Here is a 24,908-nt window from a genome sequence, read left to right on the forward strand (position 1 = left end):
TATCGGGCTGTGGGTAGTCATGCCTAATGGCTAGAGCCGGAGTGCCCTAACCACTGGCTATTGGCTATTCTGGGGTTCTCTCTTCCCCGCTCATCCCTCCTCCCTCAAAAATTCATACTGGGCCTGACAAAAGTTTTGCTGACACTGCTACATTTCCACAAAAAGTTTCCGTTTTGGTGAATCCGCATTTGCCAATGAAAAAACAGTTAGACGAAACACTCCTGACCAAAAAAAAAAAAGAAAAGGAGGACTTGTGGCACCTTAGAGACTAATAAATTTATCAAATAAACAAGTCCTCCTTTTCTTTTTGCGGATACAGACGAACACGTCTGCTACTCTGACTCCTGACCAGTCATTTGAGTTTAGGGCAAACATCTCTGTCAGTTCTCTTTTTGTGTGTACCTGATCTCTTATCCCTATTAACAACAGACTTCTAGATAACATAAAGGGCTTGATCCTCAGCTAGTGTAACTCAAGATAATTTCAAATACATAGTTTACAGCAGCTCAGGGTCTGACACAACCTATACTTTACAGTTAAAGGAAAGCAAGCCATTCTTTTGGATTAGGTTTCCTTCTTTCAGGCTGCTTCTCACGGTGCAAGGCCAGATACTGCAGTATGTATTCAGTCATAACTTGCAATGAAGTCTCAGTGAAGTGGAAGAAGAGCAACATTTTGCCTGAGTAAGGACACCTAGGTCAGGCCCATAGATTTTTCTCTCTTTAAATCGCTAACACATGTACTGATGCTAATCATGATGATTAAGAAATAGGAAGAAACAAATATCAGTGAGTACTGCTCTTTTTTGGATGCACACTGTTTGCATTACATTTACCAGATTGCAATCGAATACTGAGACATTCTCAAAATCCTGCATTCTAATTTTTCACCTCTTGTAAAACTTCATGCTTTGCCCATGTGGATTTGCATCTCGGAGTTTTACAGTGTGTTTGTATATGCTGTACATGGGCTTGCTAATAACTCTAACGATTAGAGGTGAGCAAATAACTGATTCTTCAGTTCAAGAGCCAAAGTGAAAAATCCCCCTCACCCCACAAAAATGGTTCTGTTCAGAAAAATTGTTGTCCTGGTTTTTCGTTTTGTTTTGGGCTGTTTTTTCCCATTTTGGATTTTTAAAAACACATGTATCTGTATTTTGAAATGAAGAGTCAAAATGTTTCTTTGAAATGAACCATTTTAATTTTTTTAAAAGAATCTCTCCTATTTCAGCCTGAACTGTTCACCAAATTCTAAGGGAATTCAAGGATAGCTTATGTGCACCCCAACCATGCATTTTTGGGGAGAATTTACTATTTGCTGAAAAAAAATTCAGCCACCTCTCCTAAGGATAATTATTCCTCAGGTGCAACTGGAGAGTGATCCATATCAAAATCTAGGATTGAAGCACTCTGAATAGAACTGTGCAAATAATTGATTTTTCAATTCATTGGAAGTTCTGGGGGGAAAAACCCTGTTTTAGGTTGAACCAAAACAGATAGTTTGTAGAAATGTCAGCACATTGAAGGAGTCAGTAAAATTTTGTTTTGGATTGACCAAAACATTTTGTGGAACCCAAAACTAAGTATTTCACTTTCACCTAAGATGTAAGAGAGCTAGGTACAATCCCCATTACAGAGCAGGGACTTGAATTCAAGTCTCACTTTTCCCTGGTGAGTGCCCTAGCCACTGGGCTATTGGGTCTTCTAAGATGGGGCTTTCTCAATCCCCTTTGCAAAACCAGAGAATGCTTTAACAACTAGAGTAAAGATTATAAGAGAGGGATGCCCCCAAATGAATCTTAAGCCCCATGGTGAATCTAGTCTGAAAAAATCAAAATATTTTGTTCTGATAATGTAAGAACAATCACTTCAACATTTCTGATGTTCTCTTTTTTTGTTTTGACCAATACAAATTGCTAAAATTGACACAAATTCGCTAAATGTTTCACAAAAAGAAAAGGAGTACTTGTGGCACCTTAGAGACTAACCAATTTATTTGAGCATAAGCTTTCGTGAGCTACAGCTCACTTCATCAGATGCATGCTGTGGAAAGTACAGAAGATCTTTTTATACACACAAACCATGAAAAAATGGGTGTTTACCACTACAAAAGGTTTTCTCTCCCCCAACCCCACTCTCCTGCTGGTAATAGCTTATCTAAAGTGATCACTCTCCTTACAATGTGTATGCTAATCAAGTTGGGCCATTTCCAGCACAAATCCAGGGTTTAACAAGAATGTCTTGGGGGGGGGGTAGGAAAAAACAAGGGGAAATAGGTTACCTTGCATAATGACTGAGCCACTCCCAGTCTCTATTCAAGCCTAAGTTAATTGTATCCAATTTGCAAATGAATTCCAATTCAACAGTCTCTCGCTGGAGTCTGGGTTTGAAGTTTTTCTGTTGTAATATCACAACTTTCATGTCTGTAATTGCGTGACCAGAGAGATTGAAGTGTTCTCTGACTGGTTTATGAATGTTATAATTCTTGACATCTGATTTGTGTCCACCTGATCAACATCCTCTACAGCAAACAGGGAAAGATAAAGAATGAGCTCTCAAAAATGGATACTCTCATAAAAAACCAACCTTCCACACAAACTTCCTCGTGGCTGGACTTTACTAAAACTAGACAAGTCATTTACAACACACACTTTGCTTCTCTACAAAAGAAAAAGGACACTAAACTTTCTAAATTACTACATGCCACAAGGGGTCACAGCAATGGTTCCGTCAACCCACCCAGCAATATTGTTAACCTATCCAACTATACTCTTAGCCCAATAGAAGCAGCTGTCCTATCACAGGGCCTCTCCTTCTGCCCCTCCACCCCCATGAACATGAAACAGTTCTGTGGTGACCTAGAATCCTATTTTCGACGTCTTTCGAAAGATTCTAGGTGGACTCCTCCTGAAGGTCGAGACAGCAGACTGGACTTCTACACAGAGTGCTTCCGCCGACGTGCACGGGCTGATATTGTGGATAAGCAGCATCACTTGCCCCACAACCTCAGCCGTGCAGAACACAATGCCATCCACAGCCTCAGAAACAACTCTGACATCATAATCAAAAAGGCTGACAAAGGAGGTGCTGTTGTCATCATGAATAGGTCGGAATATGAACAAGAGGCTGCTCGGCAGCTCTCCAACACCACTTTCTACAAGGCATTACCCTCTTATCCCACTGAGAGTTACCAAAAGAAACTACAGCATTTGCTCAAGAAACTCCCTGAAAAAGCACAAGATCAAATCCGCACAGACACACCCCTGGAACTCCGACCTTGGATATTCTATCTACTACCCAAGGTCCATAAACCTGGAAATCCTGGGCGCCCCATCATCTCAGGCATTGGCACCCTGACAGCAGGATTGTGTGGCTATGTAGACTCCCTCCTCAGGCCCTACACTCCCAGCACTCCCAGCTACCTTTGAGACACCACTGACTTCCTGAGGAAACTACAATCCATCGGTGATCTTCCTGATAACACCATCCTGGCCACTATGGATGTAGAAGCCCTCTACACCAACATTCCACACAAAGATGGACTACAAGCCATCAAGAACACTATCCCCGATAATGTCACGACTAACCTGGTGGCTGAACTATGTGACTTTGTCCTTACCCATAACTATTTTACATTTCAGGACAATGTATACCTTCAAATCAGCGGCACTGCTATGGGTACCCACATGGCCCCACAGTATGCCAACATTTTTATGGCTGACTTAGAACAACGCTTCCTCAGCTCTCGTCCCCTAACGCCCCTACTCTACTTGCGCTATATTGATGACATCTTCATCATCTGGACCCATGGAAAAGAAGCCCTTGAGGAACTCCACCATGATTTCAACAATTTCCATTCCACCATCAACCTCAGCCTGGTCCAGTCCACACAAGAGATCCACTTCCTGGACACTACGGTGCTAATAAACGATGGTCACATAAACACCACCCTATATCGGAAACCTACTGACCGCTATTCCTACCTACATGCCTCCAGCTTTCACCCTGACCACACCACACGATCCATTGTCTATAGCCAAGCTCTGCGATACAACCGCATTTGCTCCATCCCCTCAGACAGAGACAAACACCTACAAGATCTCTATCAAGCATTCTTACAACTACAATACCCACCTGTGGAAGTGAAGAAACAGATTGATAGAGCCAGAAGAGTTCCCAGAAGTTACCTACTACAGGACAGGCCCAATAAAGAAAATAACAGAACGCCACTAGCCGTCACCTTCAGTCCCCAACTAAAACCCCTCCAACGCATTATTAAGGATCTACAACCTATCCTGAAGGATGACCCAACACTCTCACAAATCTTGGGAGACAGGCCAGTCCTCGCCTACAGACAGCCCCCCAACCTGAAGCAAATACTCACCAGCAACCACATACCACACAACAGAACTACTAATCCAGGAACCTATTCTTGCAACAAAGCCCGTTGCCAACTGTGCCCACATATCTATTCAGGGGACACCATCACAGGGCCTAATAACATCAGCCACACTATCAGAGGCTCGTTCACCTGCACATCCACCAATGTGATATATGCCATCATGTGCCAGCAATGCCCCTCTGCCATGTACATTGGTCAAACTGGACAGTCTCTACATAAAAGAATAAATGGACACAAATCACATATCAAGAATTATAACATTCATAAACCAGTCAGAGAACACTTCGATCTCTCTGGTCATGCGATTACAGACATGAAAGTTGCGATATTACAACAGAAAAACTTCAAACACAGACTCCAGCGAGAGACTGTTGAATTGGAATTCATTTGCAAATTGGATACAATTAACTTAGGCTTGAATAGAGACTGGGAGTGGCTCAGTCATTATGCAAGGTAACCTATTTCCCCTTGTTTTTTCCTACCCCCCCCCCCCAAGACGTTCTTGTTAAACCCTGGATTTGTGCTGGAAATGGCCCAACTTGATTAGCATACACATTGTAAGGAGAGTGATCACTTTAGATAAGCTATTACCAGCAGGAGAGTGGGGTTGGGGGAGAGAAAACCTTTTGTAGTGGTAAACACCCATTTTTTCATGGTTTGTGTGTATAAAAAGATCTTCTGTACTTTCCACAGCATGCGTCTGATGAAGTGAGCTGTAGCTCATGAAAGCTTATGCTCAAATAAATTGGTTAGTCTCTAAGGTGCCACAAGTACTCCTTTTCTTTTTGCGAATACAGACTAACATGGCTGTTACTCTGAAACCTATATGTTTCAGTGAATCAGAACTGCCTGAAAATTTTCACCCAGCTTCACTAACCCTGAACTTGGAAACAATCTGGCTCCAAAGCTAAATATTGCTACTGATCCATGTCTCTTTATGCTCGGCCAAGCCAAAACGCCGAGCTGCAGAAAGATGCCAGAAGGAGGTTGAAGATTTGATTCCTGATTCTGTCTTGATACATGGCCCTGTAACAGTGGTTGATAGAATAGTTTTCTAATTTGTCTTTTGTACTGCAACTCTGTGCAGGTGTATGTACATACTCTAATCTATTTCTCAATGGCTAAAGTCAACACTCCCTATTTCTCTGCCAGTTGCAGTATAGTTGTGTAAATTAGTAGTAACTTCAAAGGAGTGACTCTGGAGTTATGTTATTGTAACCAGGTGCAGAGTTTAATTCGCTTATTCTTTAACTGAGGCCTCAGAGGCTTTGTCTGGATTTATGAGGCAAGGGGAGGAGTAAGGGTGTGTGTTGGGGGGAGCATCTTATTTCCTTTTTTATCCCTTTGCATGAGCTACCTGCATTGCAGCATAGATGTTCATGTTCGGGCTAGAGCCTGGGCCCTGAGACCCCACAAGTAGAGAGAGGGTCCCAGAGCCCAGGCTCCAGCCCGAGCCTGTAATTTTATAACCCCACAGCCCGAGCCAGGCAAGGCTGAGTCAGCTGACCTGGGCCAGCCCCAGATGTGTTTTTTTGGCAGTGTAGAGATACCCCACAGGTATGTCTACACTGCAGTGTAAGCCCAGGTTTAGCGGGACTAGAGTCAGTGGATCCTTGGTTTGAGAACCCAGGCCTTGAATGTCTAAACTAATTGCCAAACCTAGGTTAAGAATGTATTACCCCCGGCGAAACCCAGGGCTCCAGTGTCCACGTTACAGTACACAGACCAAAATGCAATCAACGATATCCTGGACTTCCCAGAGCCCTCCTGAAACGTGGCTGCTCTAACCCTTTGTTGCTGGTGCAGTGTGGAAAATCTTGGCTGTCCAACCCGCATGTTACAGGAAGTTCAAACAGCCCCGCAGCACAGCCTGCTGAGCTGTCACTTTGCTCTGCACACTACTAGCAATCAGAGCCAGCAACATGGAGGAGGAACCATTTGAAGACCGTCTCTCCCTTGCACTTTCACTCCTGTTTCAGAAAATGGGCAGAGCTTTCCGTGAGCTGCTGGTGGACATTTTGGCAGCGTTTTCTGCACCAGACAGAGCTAATGATAGAGCAGAGGGAGGAAGAGGAGAAGGAAGCAGACATGGCCACTCAAACTGGCTGATCCTGCTCACAACACTCAGGGTAGCCACTGATGTCCCCTATGTAGACCGGTGGTTCTAGCACAGGGCCAGTAACACAGACTGGTGAGACCACTTTGTCTTGCAGACCCTGGATGACAAGCAATGTGTCCAGAAATTCTGCATGAAAAAAGCTACATTCGTGGAGCTCTGTGAGCAGCTTGCCCTGACCCTCCAATATGAAGACACATGCATGAGGGTGGCCATGCTGGCCCAGAAGTGGGCTGCTATTACTGTCTGGAAGCTGGCTACCCTGACTGCTATAGGTCCATTGCCAAACAGATTGGTGTTGGAAAGTCAACTGTGGGTAAAGTAGTGACAAAAGTTTCTGAGTCAATTAGGCATGTGATTTTCCCCAAGTCCTGGGCATAAAGGGTATTCCTGAGGTAACTGCTGACTTTGAGAGAATAGGGTTTCCTAACTGTACTGTGGCCATGGATGGTACTCATCTGCCCATATCATGCCCTCTTCAAGGAGCACATGAGTACATAAACTTTAAAGAGTACCACTCCATTGTTATGCTGGCCCTCATGGACCAGAGAAGCTGATTTATAAACATCAATGTGGGCTGCCCTGGAAAAGTTCATGATGCCAGAATTTTTCACCCTTCAGAAGTCTACAGTCATGGACAGGCTTGAACATTATTCCTACCAAATACTGTCCCCATCATTATTCTGGGGGACTTCCTCATACCTGCTTTTTCTTCAGCTTATGAAACAGTACCCTGATTTCTGAGGCCCTGCCAAAAGAAGGTTTAATTACACTCTTAGAAGGTGTAGGTTGTTTAATGTGTGTTGGGAAACTTGCAAGCCAATTGACGATGTCTACACACCCAGCTGGATTCCAGTGTCATCAGTGCTGTGTGCATTACTGTGGCTTGCTGTGATCTTCGCAATCTCTGTGAAGTCAAAGGTGAGCCATTTCCCCGTGAAGGGACCTATGACAGTGCAGGACTGCTGAACCCAGTTCCCTCAGCCAGAAAGTGCACCTGCCATAGCTGGAGTTGGATGCACCCAGGCAATAGAAGTCAAAGATGCTTTGTGCTCTCAAGGACAGATTTGCATGCAAAATGGAACAGGGAGAATAGTACCTTTATGAAAATGCTTGTTGGCGGAGGAGGGAGTGGTTGACTGCTTATGAGAGGTTTCAGTGCTTGGGAGGGGGTGGGGGATTGATTTCCACGTAACATGAGTGACCTGACTGGTTATCAAATGGGGGAGGGAGGGCTGATTTACAGTATGGATTGATGTAACAAAGCAAGTACTTACTCCTGCACTGAAACCCTGTCCTCAAGCTATGCAGTCAGTCTGAGCCTTTCCGCTTGCCTCTCACCATGCCTTTCCTCTAGCCCCTATCTTTGTTACAGGGCCTACTTGTGAGCCTTATCCAGAACTTCAACCGTAAGTTAATCCTTTTGGAACGGTGCGTGAAGGTACGTAGACCCAGGCTACTGTTGCCCTGTGGGTGAGCCATGGAGGTACTGCACCCTGTAGAGGGCAAGGGGCCTGAACTAGGACAAGACACAGAGGGTTATTGTCTGAAATAGCTCAGGGCAGGAGCACTGAAGAAAGCCTTGTGGAATTTCAAGGACGTAAATTGTTTGGTTTTAAACCTGAACTTCAATACGTTGTGAGGGGGATACTTCAGACCACAGAAGCTCCCTGGACACAGCCAAGTTAATCACACAGAAAGGCATGCAGACACAACGGGAAACTTAAAAATTACACCTGCTTTTTTTTTTTCCTAAAAATTACAGCACAGCTTGGTCTGGCGGGCAGTTAGTGGCCGAGCTACGAAAGGTTCCTCTATGATTTTAGACATTTCACATTTTGGAGCACATAGCAGTCATTGTGGTGCCCAGTTGATAAAGAGAGAGGTTATTCTAAGCTGCCAGTGGGAAACCAGCAGTGTATGCCACTAAAGTATTCAACTGTATAGTAACTGAACAGCACCTCTTCGAGTAGAGTGGGTTGGTCAGCTACCAAGGGGGCCCTGGAAAATACAACGTTGCTTGAAATGTGGCAATCTCTCTGGAATTCCTGTTAACGGAAAAGTTTGCAGCTCTCAAAACCCAGGATTGGATCAGTATCCACAAGGGAATCAATAGGATGTTGTGTTGGAGTCCACGTGGCTTATCCTGTTATGACTGCATACAAACACACAGAACTCCAGTGCCATCTCCCTTAACCCTACCCTCTGACACATTTTTGGACAAAATTTAAAACCATAGTTGTTTTTGGGACAAATGATTTCATCATCTGTGGACTACATTTAACTGAATGGACTGGCTTTATAAGTGGAACACATTTCCACCTCCGCCCTCCCCACGGTATTGTTTTCAGGAGGCTTGTTACACAGTTGAGTGGCTATATTTTACAGGGATAGCAGCATAAGGTAATTATTTTAACAAACAGGAACACCCTAGCAAAACTGTGTGCAACAAATTCACTTTTCAAGGCATTTTTAACTGTTTGCATTTCCTGGTCACCATATTGAAAGTCATATGCCGGGGGTGGGGGGTGTTGGGGGCAACACGCTGGCATACAATTTCCCAATAGCACCAGTATGCTGCTAGCCTGCACTTGTAACAACTTTTGCATTGGTTCACCAAATGGAAATCCCTCCTGTTCCTATATTAATAAACATTAAATTGGAGCCAGACATGTACCAGGCTTCTGCCTCTTCCCTTTCTGCTGCCTGTCTCGTGGCCAGCTATTCCTGGGGGTGCCGGGGGCCATTGAAAAGCTCTTCTAAGGGCAGCCCCGAGATATGCTGCTGCTGCTCCTGTGCAAAGCCTCCTAAGAAACCACTGTCAGCAGCAGAGTCACTTCATGGGCCTCATTTGGCACCTGCTGCTCCCATCAGTTCCCATGCTGGAGTCCGGCGCCATCAGGCTGCCATCCTGGTTGACCAATTCATCATCCACTCCCGTCGGCGCCATGCTTGGTGCACTACCCAACACCCGGTCAAACTCATAAACAGGGCATGACATCAGTGAGTTGCCCAAGGTGCAGGTCTGGTTCTTGGTTTTCTGGTAATCAGTCTTGAGCTACTTAGTCCACTCACTGCCGCTCCAGTACATTTCCAACACTGCCAGCTTCTTCGCTATATGCTGGTTTGCATGGTCATTTCTGATATTCTTATTAAAAGTTCCTTTTGCTGGTCTTGCACCAGAGATTTTTAACCAGAATCTGGCTGTGTTCCCATGACCATAAAGCAGTGTGCTTTGCAAAAGACTTCTTCTGGTCAGTATCCATTGCAAACACAGAAGGGTCTCAGAAGGTTGCAGCTTGGCACTCAGAATACAATGGAAGGGTTAAACACTGACTCACCGAGCTGCTGTACTGCAACAAGGGGTGTTGCTTCCCTTTCCCTGGAGTAAATCGGTGATTCTTAGAAGAGAGAGGACAAAAGAGGTTGGCCCATGGGATTGTGGGATACTTTTGGCAGACTCCCAGGACTTGAGTCTAGGGGTGCTGCATCTACACTGCAAAGTGATAGGGCTTGAACCCTGGGTCCTGGCCTCGAATCATTCATGCCCACAGGGTCCTAGGACTTTTGGTCCAAGCCCAAGAGATTTGTGTGTAAACAGAAGGGGAATTAGGGTTCAAGTCTGAGTATGAACCTGGGCTTACACTAAAGTGTAGGCATACCCAATGGGGCCATTGCTTCCCCTCTTACGCAGTGTCAGGACATGGTTAGGCAGGGGTGGACAGTGGGCGGAGCCATGGCTTTCATCCATCCCCACAACATGTCAGCTCAGCTCTGCTTGCTGGAAGAACAGGGAAGTCATCTGCCTCTGCTGTAGATTGGTACCAGGTTACATCCCCTTGGAGCAATGTTGGGGGGGGGGGAACCAAGAACCAAGAACCACAGGAACCAAGAACCATCATTGAGACCAGGGTCTGCTCTGGGGGCAGGACAGGTATGCTCAGGGATGTTAGCAAAGACACACATTTGCCCAAAGGCAAAACCAAAACTAGCCAGCCAATATTTCTGCTTAGAACTCCCTGGGGTTCAGCGTTTATCATTTTGGATTGCACCTATTTCACCAAACTCTAGTGTACAATCATAATTACTATTATTTCAATATACAGGAGAATATTTATCCCATCTGCAGGTTTAATTAATTACAATTAGATATAAATTTATAGTTGTTGCTACCTACCCAAGCCATACGAAAGAAGAAGAAGATTAATTACAAGAATGTGCCATTTGAAGCAGAGCTATTCAGATAACATCAGATGCATTTTCACATTCGGGTGTTTATGAGTTTAAATCCCTTTTGTATTCACCCTTTAGTATGAATGGTTAAGTTCTGCCAAAGCCTTTCGGTGCTTGGTAAATCCCTGTGGTTCTTTCATAATATGCTGAATTAATTTGATAAGCCTTGAGCTCTGTAACTGCAGGGTAATTCAGCATTCAGTGTTATTTTATCTCCATTGCCAAAAGGTGAAGGGGGAATAATTTTAATGGAGTGGGAATTGTGATGGGAGAAGCTTCACACAGTTCTACTAATAAAAAATTAAATAGACCTTTAATACACCACCCCATCCTATGGGTAAGGATAAACTAAATAAGAGTGCACTGCGGGTTATGTTAACTAGAACATATGTAGCAAAGAGAAATATATATGGCAAAGAAAAACATTCCTAACAGTGAGATGTAGCCAGATCCAGTAACAATCTAGCTTGACAGTGGAACAGCCTCCCAAGGGAAATGGTGGAAGTGCAATGACTTAAGTCAATTCAAACTGTATGGGAAAAGGTCCTGGAGTGTTGGCCTGGAACTGAGAGCACTAGGGACTAGGTCCTCAGAGATTGGGTCTCATGCCCTGCTTTTTCTCGGGAAACTGAGATGCAAACTGTACATGCAAACTGTAGGTCATCCAGTCATTTCTATGCTTCAGTTTACCTACCTGCAATACGGGTGATATGACTACCTCATAGGGGTACAGTGAGGCTAATATATTTGTAGACTGCTTCGCAATCCTCAGATGAGAAGGGCCATAGGAATGAAACACTCAGAAATTATATTATCAGGCAAAATATCTGCACATTCCCAATGATGTTTGGACACTTTCCGGGCATAACTGCGCCTCCACATCCATGACACGGCTACAACCCGTCTTGTGCAGCTGCAGCCCTCTATGGCATGTAGGCACAAACGTGAATCAGACAGAAGGGATGTGTGAGTGTGTCAGGCTTGCTATTGACATTCTGTACCTTACAAGTGACCCAAACACCTTGTCCAATGGCACCAGAAGGTGCTTCAGAACTGAAGTAGTGGTATTATGCAGTCATGACCCTTTGAAGAATATTTATTCAGGGAGACATTAGTGTAAGTAACTGACTCATGTACATTGCAGAACATAGAGCAGTACAGGGCAGGGCATCTACCTTCTTTATGTGCTGAACTGAGATGAAGCTAGAGCTAGGAGATGGTGCTCAAAATGAAAATTGAGGTTTCAGAGAAAACAAAGGGCAGGGTTGGCAGGAAAAGTACTTGGAAGATTTTTTTTAAAAATATGATCAATGGGAAATTATTGCACAAAAATTACAGAACAAAAGCTTTTCATAATTCATATTGAATTGGAATTTCAATTTCATTTGAGTTTTCAAAAAACAACATGTTTTGAAATCTTGGATTTTTGGTTTCCCCCATCTCTCCCTTTCCCCCCATTTTTTGATACTCACTGCATAGAATCAACTGTGTCTAGGTTTGGTTTGTTGTTTTTCAAGTCTCCAATCTAACTTCCTCAGCTGTGGAAAAATTAGCATAACAAAGGGAAAAAATGAAAAAAAAAATCAAACAATCCTAGACATCTTCCATTCTGTTGAACTCAGTGGCCAGTGGGGAAAAAGGAGAAGGGGAAAAACAAAATTTCAAAAAGTTTCAAAACTATTTCATTTAAAAAAAACCCACCCAATATTTTGTTCCTTTTGAATTCTGCAAAATGGACGCAAGTTCAATTTTTCCTTTTCCAAATTGTTTCCCCATTTTTACTGATCTCTAAATAGGGGAATAACCTGTTCTAAATACGTTAGAAGAGAGAGACCATGAGCATTGTGGGGTTTGAGACGATGCTGCGTGATTGCTTTTGTGTGTAAATGTTACTGTTTGGTGTTCAAATGCAGTTAGCATGTTCTTAAAGTGGACATTACAGTAGTCCACATAAGTTACCATGTAGTAAACTGGTCCCCTTGGAATAACACTGAATGCAGCGGGATTGTGCAGCTAAATTAACTCCTTACTTATCGCATCATTAAGACCTACTTTTGTTTCTGCCCAATAATTTCTTAGAAGCCATGTATCTACTTATTTATTCCACATAGGGAGAGAGATATAGAGTCCCAGATCAGCTAGCCAATGCTCTTCATTTTTTTTTTTTAGGCCTTTGCTTTTTAAAAAAAAAACATATTGGAATTTTGCAAATCACATGTAAGCAGGCCTACAGCAAATAAGTAATACCGATTACTTTAGTGCATGAACTAACAAAGTAGGTTCTAAATTTTGGAATCCACTTCTGTTCATTATATATATATATATATAACGTGTTTGCGTGTGTGTGAGAGAGGTATCTATATAAAAGTCAAGTCTTGAGTAAAAGCAAAAGACTTCAGGAAATAAAATAAAATCATTAACAGTGATATGAAACAGTCTCCATCTGTCATTTATTCCCAGTTCGGCAAAAACATTGAAAAAGCTGAGACATTTTGGAATTTAAGAAGAAACCAAGCTGGATCTTTCAACTATTTCTTCTGGGAGTACATTGAAGCCCCAAAACATCAACAGAATATCTAACACACACACACACACACACACACACAAAGGTAAGTGGATTCACACACAAAAAAAGTAAAATAATTGATTTGTAGGCTTTAGAAAATCTGCCTTACATTTGCTCCAGCAGTACTGTATTGTAGCCATCCTATTACAAACTATACCGGGCTATCTAATTTATATTTCTCAATTAAAAGGTTCAGATTTCTTTTCCTTCAGGAATTGCTATTAAAAAGAAAATGGAAATATTGGAACCAGCTTTTGAAGGTAATTCCAAATGTTTTTCTTTTGGCTGACAACATAGATTTCTTCACCCCACCCCAGCCAACCTGTCTGTTCTTGCATAACCTCTTAGGCCTCCCCTCTCCTCTTTATTAGACATTACTCATTAGACCTTCCTCCTTCACTCTCACAGAGCCCCTCTTGCTCATCATCATAGGACTATCCTTCCAGACTTTCCTTTCCCAAGGCTATTTGCATTCCTTTCAATTAGTCCTAAATGAGGTCTTTCTAATCTAGTGGTTTAGGTTAGAAACAGAAACATCCTATTATCCAAAAGGGAGACCCTTCGCATGACAACTTCCAGCTGAAAAAAGATGATTAATGAGTGACATGAATACCTCTAGATCAAGCAAGCTGTGCTGTTTTTGATACTGGGTGGAACTATTCTTTTTTCTTTATTCCTTGTACCAATTGCATAATTTACTTAGAAAAGTCTGGGCCCATCTTTACAGTTATTATTTTATTATTTAACATTTATATCTCTGTAGCACTCAGAGCTGCAATCACACTTCCATTGTTATAGGTGCTGTACAAAACAAAGGAAGACACAGTCCCAGCTCCAGAGGGCAGGGTAGAGGTGGCCAAGTGTTCCTGGGATATGACCCAGGCCATTATAGTCTGGCAAACTTATGCTAAACCAAATGGTCAAACATGGTCATTTTTAAAAGACAATAACATTCCATATGTGGGAAATCAAGTCATTTCCATTAAGTGCATAAATGCCTACAACCCAATAGGAACATCCAAATTCAGGATATTATTAAGGCAAAGCTGATAGCCGAGGGTGCAGTGTCTTTCAGATAATTTTGTTCCTATTGATCTGTGAGTCAGGATGCAGCTACCTAGACCTGTGCATAAATACTAGTGCAATGGAGGAGCACTCTGATTCCAGATTCTCTCCAGTATGGGTGCACTACTCCGCTCTTTTCCAGTTAGTGTACATTATTAAAAGGTTGATCCTTTTAATATCTAGGAGTAACATCTACAATGTACCAGGAGCCATGGTCTCTCTCTCTCTCTCTCTCTCTCTCTCTCTCTCTCTCTCTCTAGGTTCTGCACCCACTAATTCTTTCAGACACACCAAAACATCCCTTGGATAGCTACCAGCATGTGTTCCATACCAGCCTTCAAGCCTGAGCCTCACAACTCACAGTCACTGTCCATCCTGCTTCCTTGTCTTGGGTAAAATTTTGATGTGATCTGAGGAGCCAAGAATCCTGATTAAGGACCCAATCCTACTGAAGTCAATGGGACTGACTTCAGTGGGAGTCAGATTTGGCCCTTTCTCTTTCTCTGATCTTTGAAACGTGCACATGGGTTTCTGCAAAGCCCATTGTGCCTCAGCACATCTGCTCTGTATCCAAGTAACTTTTAAGATGACTGCAAACAGTCCAGCTGCAGGAGGTGTACAGCCAGCCAGCTTGCTGTCTCTTTTTCCATCTGCTTTGTGGCTCTATCAATACGCTAACCCCTTAAGATGGGGGCTCAACATAGTCGATTTGCTTTCCATTCTGGGTATATGTGTCCGTCATCCTCAGGCAACAACTGAGGGATTTGCACCTCATCTTCACTCTCTAACGCTGCTCCCGATTCCTAAAGAGAACAGAGCGGAGTAACCAGGATCTCACTTGCTGGCAACAGAATAATGTTTTGTGCAGAAAGCGCTTTTTCTTTATGCTTCTATTTCGACTGTAATGGACAAACTCCTGGAGTTTAAGGGCTGGCATCCATGGAAACATAATATTTGAGGCTGGAGTCGTAGGAAAGCTGCGTGACTATAAATGCTCTGAAAAAAAAAATCCTTGTCATTATTTTAAGTGGAGGAGGTGGAAGGTTTCTGCTCCGACAGTTGTGTTGTTTGAAACAAATAAATGTGCATGAGGGCATGTGTATGCTGAACTAACTGTATCTCTCTAGACAGGTTCTGTGCAGGATACCGTTGCATGCAGAAAAAATTCAGTAAGAAATATCACCACAATATCAATATCTCTGTCTGTACGTCCATTGCCCCTTACTCCTTTTAGTGGAGATAATGCAGTGATAGTAATGGTGGAATACCTGTATTTTTCCCCTGGCACCTCATGCAAATTTTCTCCAAAAGAGGGGGAGGCCAGACTTTCAATGGGTTCAATTTAGGACTGTATTTCTCCCTCCCATCTTTCTCTCTGTCTAGCTATACATATCTGGGCACTTATCACCATGTTAATCTGATATGAATCTGATCACTGGTATGTTACCATACAAATAGGCTTAGGCTCCCTCCATTCCATGTCATCAACTTCTGGACTTTCTGCAGGAAGGCCAGGGTGACAGAGCTCATTCTACTTGAAGGAGCTAGCAAGTTAGCCTTGCTCCTCTCTGAAGTCTCTCCAAGACTGCTTCTGCTGAGCAGTTAGCTTGCCTTCCCGGTCTTCAGCAGCAGGAGTGGAAAAATACTCCTTCACTGGCATGTTGGGTAATTCCTTTTCTCATACTTATTTCATTCGACCAATACAAAAATCTCCCAGCAAACTGTATTAACTGAAGCCAGCAGGTTTCTCACAATTCTGCTCAAGACAGTGATCTCCCACAGCCTGGTTTGGGTTGACTCACAGATTACACAAGGGGTATGCGCCTAAAAATCACCATAGAGTGGTCTCCAATCAGACACATTTAAAGTCACCATACTACGGCACTGAGATACTCCCCATATTTCCTATTCCAAGTATTAACTCTTCAGGGCATGAGCCTTGTCTTCCCATGTGTTTGTACAGTGCCTAGCCCATAAGAACCCTGATCTCGCTCATGGGCCCTATGCATTGTCATAAACAACAAGAACTAAGAATATTACTGCTTTATGGAAAGACTTGTCTTTTTAAAATGGAAACCACTGTATCTGTTTTAATACAGTACACTACAGAAAGAGCAATACATGCTCTAAAGCATGGTTTATCCTTTCTTATTGTCATAGATATCTTTAGCACTACAGGCTACTAAAATTTCCAAGTGGACACTTCTTCTCTCATACATTTCCTGAAGGCCTCAACTTTCAGATGTTCAGCTTCTCAATTCAAGGGGGAAAAGAATTCTGTTTCCCATATTTTAACAGCTGACACCAAATCTTTCATTCTGTGGCTTCAACCTAAGTTCCAAAGTTATCTTAGTGATTTAGTCATACCTCTGGTTTATCCCCCCCATCTGGAGAATGTGCTTCTTCTCTCTATTTTGCTCTGCAGATACTCTTTGGTTTGGCCTCATGGAAGAATCTTAGTAAAAAAAAATGAAAAAAAATAAAGCTTTATAATCCTCTGTTTTTCTAACAAATGAGCCAACGGTATTTCAATTTCTTATGTCAAAATTCCTTTTGTACGCAAAATTAGGGACTGTGTTGTATCAAAAAGATATTCACTGCTCTCTAAAGGCAATAAAAGTCCAGCATACTTTAAACACAGATACAGCAGAGGCCCTGAAGTGGAATAATTGACAGACCTGGAGATGAGGTACAACAGCAAGGCCTTTCTGAGAAGTTAGGGGTGCTCATCAATATTGGGCCAAGTGACTAATAAATTAACCATCACCCCAAGGAAGGGTTTTCAAGTAGGTTAGAGTTAAAGAGCCAGATTCAGTCTTTTGGTAAGAGGAAACAATTCTGTTGCCTTCAGTAGAGTATCACATATATACACCAGGGGTAACATTTTCAAACACTTTTAAATCACTAATGAGCCTAAGTCCTGTTTTCAAAAGTGACTTAGGCACCTTCAGCTCATTGACATTCAATGTTACGTAGGCTTCTAAGGCCCAGACCCTCAAAGGTATTTAGGCTCCTAACTTCCGTTTGAAATCAGGATCTGGGCTTATGTGCTACGTCACTTTTGAAATTGGGACTTGGGTGCTTTTAAACATTTTATCCCAGGTCTAAATTTGGCCCAAGAGCTCTGGCATAGCAATATGTGGTATATACCAGAGGTTCATATTCCTGATATTGGCATTCATCTCAACCCCTCCCCCGCAAAAATCTTCAAAATGCCAATCTTGCCCATTACAGACAACAATTGCCAGGAGCACTGATGACTATATTTTGTTGAGGGGACTGACATTTTAAGATTAAAGATGGTGAAAGCCGATAAAACAGCTGCAAGTGGGTAGACCAATCTGCCACACAATAGAATGCGGTCAATCAGTTTACTGCCAGAGCCATGAGTTTTCCTTTAACATTGTTTGAAGACAGCCAGTGTAAAGGAGCTCATTTGTCCATGTATAAATTCCAAGTAATTCTTGACAGCTTTCTGTAATACTAAATTCAAAGGAAACCATTAAGCATCCATCGTAAGGTTGCAGAGTGGAAGTCACTAGGAGAATGTAAATGCTGGGTAAGAAGAATGAAGGTTCCAACAGAAATATTAATTCAGCTGCAGCGGACATAATGGATGTTTTATAGTATATGTTTTCTGACATATATACACTATATTAAGTTGCACAGTTAGATAGAAAAAAACAACCCTGACTATATGTACAATGTAAATGAATTAACATAGCTGTTGGAACCTTAAATTTAAAAGCAGCCACATCCTATGAAAATTCCACTGCCAGTCAATATATCAGTATTCCCCATAGGGTCAGAATATCTTTTCTTAATGGATTCGTTATACCGCACTTCCTCTCTCATTGCTTGTTTTAACTCTGAGATCTAGCAGCTTTGTTTTATAGGTGCCAAGATTTTTCAGTTAGAGGAATTACCTTCCAAAAATCCAGCATGTGCTACTTGGTTTCTGCCTTTTAAAGGTAGATCTTTTCTAATGCTGCATCTGATTGATGGGTCAGTGCCCATAATGAGATGAACATCGGGCATATATTTGTCCTTGCACATTGTCTCCCCTTTCACCATTAAGCACTGGCAAGGATGAGACATTTGAAATGAAAGAACGTCTTGTAAAACTTCTAAAGCCTCAATTTTATGCTTTAGGGAACATTTTAAAGACTTTAAGATGACAGAACTAGTTACAATGATGTGAAAAATAAAGCTTTAAGGAGGGACTGCAAATAAAACCTGGGCATGTTAGTCACGTCACATTATGCTTTGCAGATCAGCATTACCTAAAAGGAAGAAATTAAAGCAATGGAAGATTTGGGAGAGGTGATTTTTGTGGTGTAGTGGACAGGAGTCAAGACAGTTGGGTTAAATTCCTGGTTATTCCACTACTTTCCAGGCAGCTTTTGGCATGCCACTTCCCTCTCTGTGCCTCAATTTCCCCATCTGTAAATATGGGATAATGATATTGACCTCCTTTGTAAAGCGGTTTGAGATCTACTGATACTAAGTGCTGTGTAAAAACTTATTAAATATTCTTCACTATATGGTTGACCAACCATCAGGTAGATCAACAAAGACTCTTTTTAATTAGGGGTTTACAACCTGTGATCTGCAGACCCCTGGGGTTCTGCAGACTATGTTTAAGATTTCCAAAGGGGTCCATACCTCCATTTGAAAATTTTTAGGGGCCCGCAAGTAAAAAAAAGTTGACAAGCACTGGGCTACATATAAGAAATGGGATAAACACCAAAAAACACCCAAGACATGGGCTTAAATGTAGCCAGAGCTGGCTCAAAAATTAAATGAAAAAACAAAATTTCCACACACAAAAATTAAACAAAATTCAAACCAGCATCTGAATGAAGAGCAGCTAGAGCTGAACTGAGGCAAGACTGAGAAGATACTGGTAAGTGGGGGAAAGTGCTTCAAAGAACTTGTCTTGTCTATAACATCCTCCACTGGCAAGGGCTTTGTCAAGTCATTCCATAGTTTTGGGGACCTTTTTGGTGCTCACAGTGGTAATGAAGACCCAAAGAGTCATGGTGACAAAAAAAAATTCCACTTCTATCTTCAATGAGCTGGAATGTTATGTCTCAATCAATCATACACAGACCTGGACACTCTGATCCAGGCTTTTATGACCTCCAGGTTTGATTACTGCCTCTCCTATCTCACGATAAGGCCACATGCCCTGAGAGAGCTCCAACTGGTACCAGGTGTAGTAATTTGTCTACTCAGCAACACAAATTACAATAAGCGCATCCTCATGCTCCACCATCTGCACCAGCTCCTTATTGAATAGATCCAATTCAAGGTTACTGTCCTGAGAGTCAAAGCCGAGAATGGGCTTCACAACAGCTACCTAAGAAATATTCTATGCTTCTGTGACCATGACCTATCATGGGAACTCCAGTCCCTTGGTACCATCACTCTGTTGACCAACAATAAGAGGCTCATGACTTGTGAGACAGAAGTTTCACAGCAGCTGGACTTAGCCTAGCCTGATTTTCAGAGATGTTGAACATCCACAGATAGCATTAACCTAAGTGCCAGTTAATCTGATTGTTCAGCACTTCCAAAAATCAGTTTATTTACTAGGTGCCTCAATATGGAGTCAGATGCCAAACATTAGGCATCAAAATCTGAAAATTTTAGCTTACGTAATTATTATCCAAATAATCTTTCAAACAAAATTACACCCATGTGTGCAAAAACTTATCTTTTCTTACCACAGATGTTTGTGAATCTTAGTCATCACCACACTGGCATTAATCAACTATTCACCGTTCATTATTTTCAATTTAAAGATAATGTTTAAGAAGTAAGAATAAGATCGAAAACTGGGTTTCAGCCTAGATGTTAACTCCTTATTACCAGGAAAAGTCTCTAAAGTTGCTAAGGTTGGACATGCTATATAAATCAAATAAGTAAAATAAGAGATCTCTGTGGAATGGATAAGACTCTTTTTCCATGCTGTTTTTTCCATCAATGCTGGAGTGCCTCAGAAATGAGAAAGATGCACTAAATAGCAATGACTATTTAGAGACTCCTTATACATGGATCATTGGCAGAGCCATTACAGTGGGTCTATCATGCAGTTACCTACTAAAGGCCTCTCCAATAGGACTGTCATTGGCATAATAAACCCCGAGTCTGTGTATCACAGCCTAGGAAGAACTCTTTAATATGTGACCAGTTACTAAACAGTCAACCAGCCACATCAGCTCCTATGGCTCTCATTAGCCAGAAGATACTAGTCTATGAATTCTTGACATCCCGTCAAGGTATCTTAAGTATCAAACTCCACCTCACCAGCTTCAACTGGGTTCATGTCAGATCTCATAAACTAAACACGGATAGGTCTGGTGTGTGAATGGGAAGAAGCATTGGAGGACTACAAGTGGTGTTTGTAATTCAGTCGCTGGCAGATTCAGATTCCTTACTGAGTCAGTATCTCAGCATAGCAACAGGAACACTCCTGTCTTTAACAGTAAATGTGACGCTGATTTCCTAACCCAGGGTGCCCACCCATATAGGATAGGGCCAGAGAGGCAGAAAAACTTTGCAAGGTTCCCCAGCAAATCCATATAAAGTACAAGGATGGGCTGGAGGGGATCTGCATTTTCAGTTGACTGGAAAGTATTTCTGAATGTACATGAATTTGGTAAATAGTTTCGGGCTAGATTCACAAAATGGATGGAGGAGGTGCTGCCCACCTTATAATTTGTAGCCCAGCGGTTAAAGCACTCAGCTCAGGAAAAGGATTTGAACATAGGTCTCCTTACTCTCAGGTGACTGCCTTGACCACCAGGTACAGAGCCATTGTCACTCTCTTGCTCAATGACTATTCAAATATTTTATACAAAGTGGAACAGCTTCAACAGGAGAGACTGAGAGATTAACTCCAGCGTAGATAACTCAAATTAACTCACTGTGAAGACATAGCCTATGTGGTACTGCTGACCACTTGCCCCTTCCCTGCTGCACTGGCTAGGTCTCCCTAAAGTTGTTCATTGGCAGCCAAAGAGAGGACAAAAGTCTGGTGGATCTTCTGGGGACAGTATCTCAGGATCCCCTCACGTTCCCACTCTGCTGCATAACCACTTCCCTGAGAGCAGTCACAAAAGGGCATCCTGGGTTGCTAGGGAACAGGGGATGGCACTGTGGACATAAAGGAATAACTGTTGAAAAACTTTATTGCATTCTGGAGCCTGACCAAATGGCCGGCTGCATCAGGTAATGGTATGGGCCTATGTTTAGGACTCTGCATTACCACACAAGAATCCTTCACTGGATTTGTGAACTCCATTCTCTTGTTCTCACAGGAGGGGAACACTGTGGAGTTCACAACAGACTTTGTTTTCACTGACCCAAAGGTGGTATTTTATAGTGAGCTAAATCTCGCACATTCGTGATCTCACTGTAGAACCTTAAGTGGAGACAAGGCACATGTAGTTTTTGGTAGCTAGGCAAGACCAGCATCATATCCCCACCTGTGGTTGACGTTTCCTAGTTTACCCTGCGGTAGAAATACAGGTGCCTTTGCTCCATTTGGTTTTACAGTGGGCTAGCAAGTGCCCATTAGTTATCCTGTGGTAAAAACACGAGGTTTTTTGTCAGTGAAGACATAGCCTATTTTGTAACATAGACACTCCACACACATCGATTCATAGTAGGAGCTTGCTCTTGGGCTCAGCATGAGGATTGACTATATTAGCATTTACAGTCCCGTTAGTTAACTCTAATCAATTGACAACTTACAACACATCTGAAAACTCTTATCTAGGCAGGGTCACTAATCTCATCTCCTATGGAGTGACAGGACAGGAAAGAAGTGCCCTGCGATGAGCGTGGAGTAACATTAATACAAGTCGCTGGCAGGCACAATACATGGTTGAACTGGAATTTATTTATAGGCTTTTGTACAGCGCTTATTATTCACTTACAATTACCCCATGGGGATTTTGCTGAAGACTTCAGGTTCCTCTTGAAGTCCACTGAGGCTGCCTTAAATCTCTCTTCAAATCTACCCAGGGCTCCATAACAGATAGCTAAGGAACCCTTTAAATTTTATTGATTGCAGCAGCCTGTACATTTCATCATCTTCCGGGCAGGGACCTGTCTTGTTATCCATTTGTAAAGCACCAGCTGCACTTTCGCACATCATCCAAATCCCCACTGAAGTCAAGGGAAAGACTTTGAATGCTTCGAAAGGTTTTGGCCCCAATCCTGCTTCTACTGAGTCCAGTGGTGCTGGGTCAAGCTCTATATAAATTAATATTATTCATAATGACTGTCACTAATTGTATCGGTAATTTTCTGTTGCACCCTTTATAGTTTATCACTATAAAGTACCAAAAGTTGTCTTTTATAATGAGTATGCTGAAGATGAGTTGCTTCCTTCGAATATTTTGCATAGGATAGAGAAAGGAGACAAGTGCCATTTTTCCACAGTTCTTTTCCATACTAAACTGTCTATGAAAAAACTAGAGAGAACATTTGGATACTGACCTGATGCTATTTCTCTTCAGGAAATGAAATAGCTTTTTGGATACTTTAACACCAAGATGAGCGCAGTTTGGATTCAAAACTGTAGACATAGTTTGCCATCTTGTGGCAAACATGTTTTTAAAAACACTGCACAGGGTCTTTGCTGATTAAATAGTCACTTACCATCACCCTTGGGCAAAGTCTAGTCCAAAGTTTGGACTCCAATAGAAGGAGGCACATTCTGGTGTAAGCAAATGAATTTCCATTTACTTCGGTGTGCTGTGGATCAGGCAGACTAAGAATTCTTACTATTTCTTTTTCTTATGTGCATGTATATGTTAGCAATTTTTCTGAGAAATAAAATTGTCTGAGATGAAATAATGACTGCAGTGCTGTGCAAATCTCATCCTGTTCATTTGGGGCCTTATTCTGCCACTTCTGTTCTGCGGGCTATTGGCTGGAGGAGTCAGGGAGGAGTTCAGAGTCAGAGGGGTGTCTGCGTTGCTCAGGGGACTCTAAGGCCTGGTCTATGCTATGAGTTTATGTCGGATTTAGCTGCATTAAATCCGTATGAACCCTGCACCCGTCCACACAACGAAGCCATTTTTTCAACATAAAGGCTCTTAAAACTGATTTCTGTACTCCTCCCCAACAAGGGGATTAGCGCTGAAATCAACATCGCCGTTTCAAATTAGGGTTAGTGTGGATGCAATTCGAAGGTATTGGCCTCCGGGAGCTATCCCACAGTGCACCATTGTGACCGCTCTGGACAGCACTCTGATTTTGGATGCACTGGCCAGGTGTACAGGAAAAGCCCCGGGAACTTTTGAATCTCATTTCCTGTGTGGCCAGGCGAGCTCGTCAGCACAGGTGACCATGCAGAGCTCATCAGCACAGGTGACCATTCAGTCCGAGAATCAAAAAAGAGCTCCAGTATTGATCAAACGGGAGGTACTGGATCTGATCACTGTATGGGGAGAGGAATCCGTGCTATCAGAACTACGTTCCAAAAGACGAAATGCCAAAACATTTCAAAAAATCTCAGAGGCCATGAGGGACAGAGGCTACATCAGGGACTCAACACAGTGTCGCATGAAACTTAAGGAGCTCAGACTAGCGTGCCAGAAAACCAAACAATCAAATGGACGCTCCAGGCAGAGCCCCAGACATGCTGCTTCTACGCTGAGCTGCATGCAATTCTAAGGGGGGGCCGCCACCACTACCCCACCGTGTCTGTGGACTCCGAGGATGGGATACTCTCCACCATGGCTGAGGATTCTGCAGATGGGGAAGATGAGGAGGAGGATGAGCTTGGGGAGAGCACACAGCACACTGTTTTCCCCGACAGCCAGGATCTTTTTATCACTCTGACTGAAATACCCTCCCAACCCAACGAATCCGGAGAAGGGACCTCTGGTGAGTGTACCTTTTTAAGTATAATACATGTTATAAAAGCAAGCGTTTTTTAATGATTAAGTAGCCCTGAGGACTTGGGATGCCAGTGCTGCTACTGGAAAAGTGGCCAGTACTGCTACTGGAAAAGTCTGTTAACGTGTCTGGGGATGGAGTGGAAATCCTCCAGGGACATCTCCATGAAGCTCTCCTGGAGGTACTCTAAAAGCCTTTGCAGAAGGTTTCTGGGGAGAGCAGCCTTATTCCGTCCTCCATGGTAGGACACTTTACCGCGCCATGCTAGTAGCAAGTAATCTGGTATCATTGCATGACAAAGCCTGGCAGCGTATGGTCCCAGTGTTTGCTGGCATTCAAGCAACATCCGTTCTTTATCTCTCTGTGTTATCCTCAGGAGAGTGATATCATTCATGGTAACCTGGTTGAAACAGGGGAATTTGATTAAGGGGACATTCAGAGGTGGCCGTTCCTATTGGGCTGTTTGCCTGTGGCTGAAAATAAATCCTCCCCGCAGATAGCCACGTGGGGGGGGGAGGGGGCGGGGCATTGGCGCTAAGCTGTTCGTGTTTGGCTAGCAGGGATCTTCCTTGATACCAGCCAGGCAGTGAGGGGAGGGGAAAAGTGATC

At 42.8% G+C, this 24,908-nt stretch overlaps 1 protein-coding gene across 3 annotated transcripts in view; it reads right to left on the bottom strand.

The window, feature by feature from the left end:
• The window catches only part of LOC311525190 (uncharacterized protein), a 277,462-nt gene that overhangs the window by 39,940 nt on the left and 212,614 nt on the right, over positions 1-24,908 (bottom strand). Inside the window, exon 4 of one of the 3 annotated variants that reach the window (XR_014712713.1) lies at positions 16,749-16,836. The exons of the other annotated variants lie outside the window; for them this stretch is intronic. The gene's annotated coding sequence lies outside the window, so the exon portion shown is untranslated. The remainder of the gene's footprint in view (positions 1-16,748; positions 16,837-24,908) is intronic. 3 annotated transcript variants of the gene reach the window in all.

The sequence above is a fragment of the Lepidochelys olivacea genome (assembly GCF_965140295.1).
Source record: "Lepidochelys olivacea isolate rLepOli2 genome assembly, chromosome: 1".
Lineage (NCBI taxonomy): Eukaryota > Metazoa > Chordata > Testudines > Cheloniidae > Lepidochelys > Lepidochelys olivacea.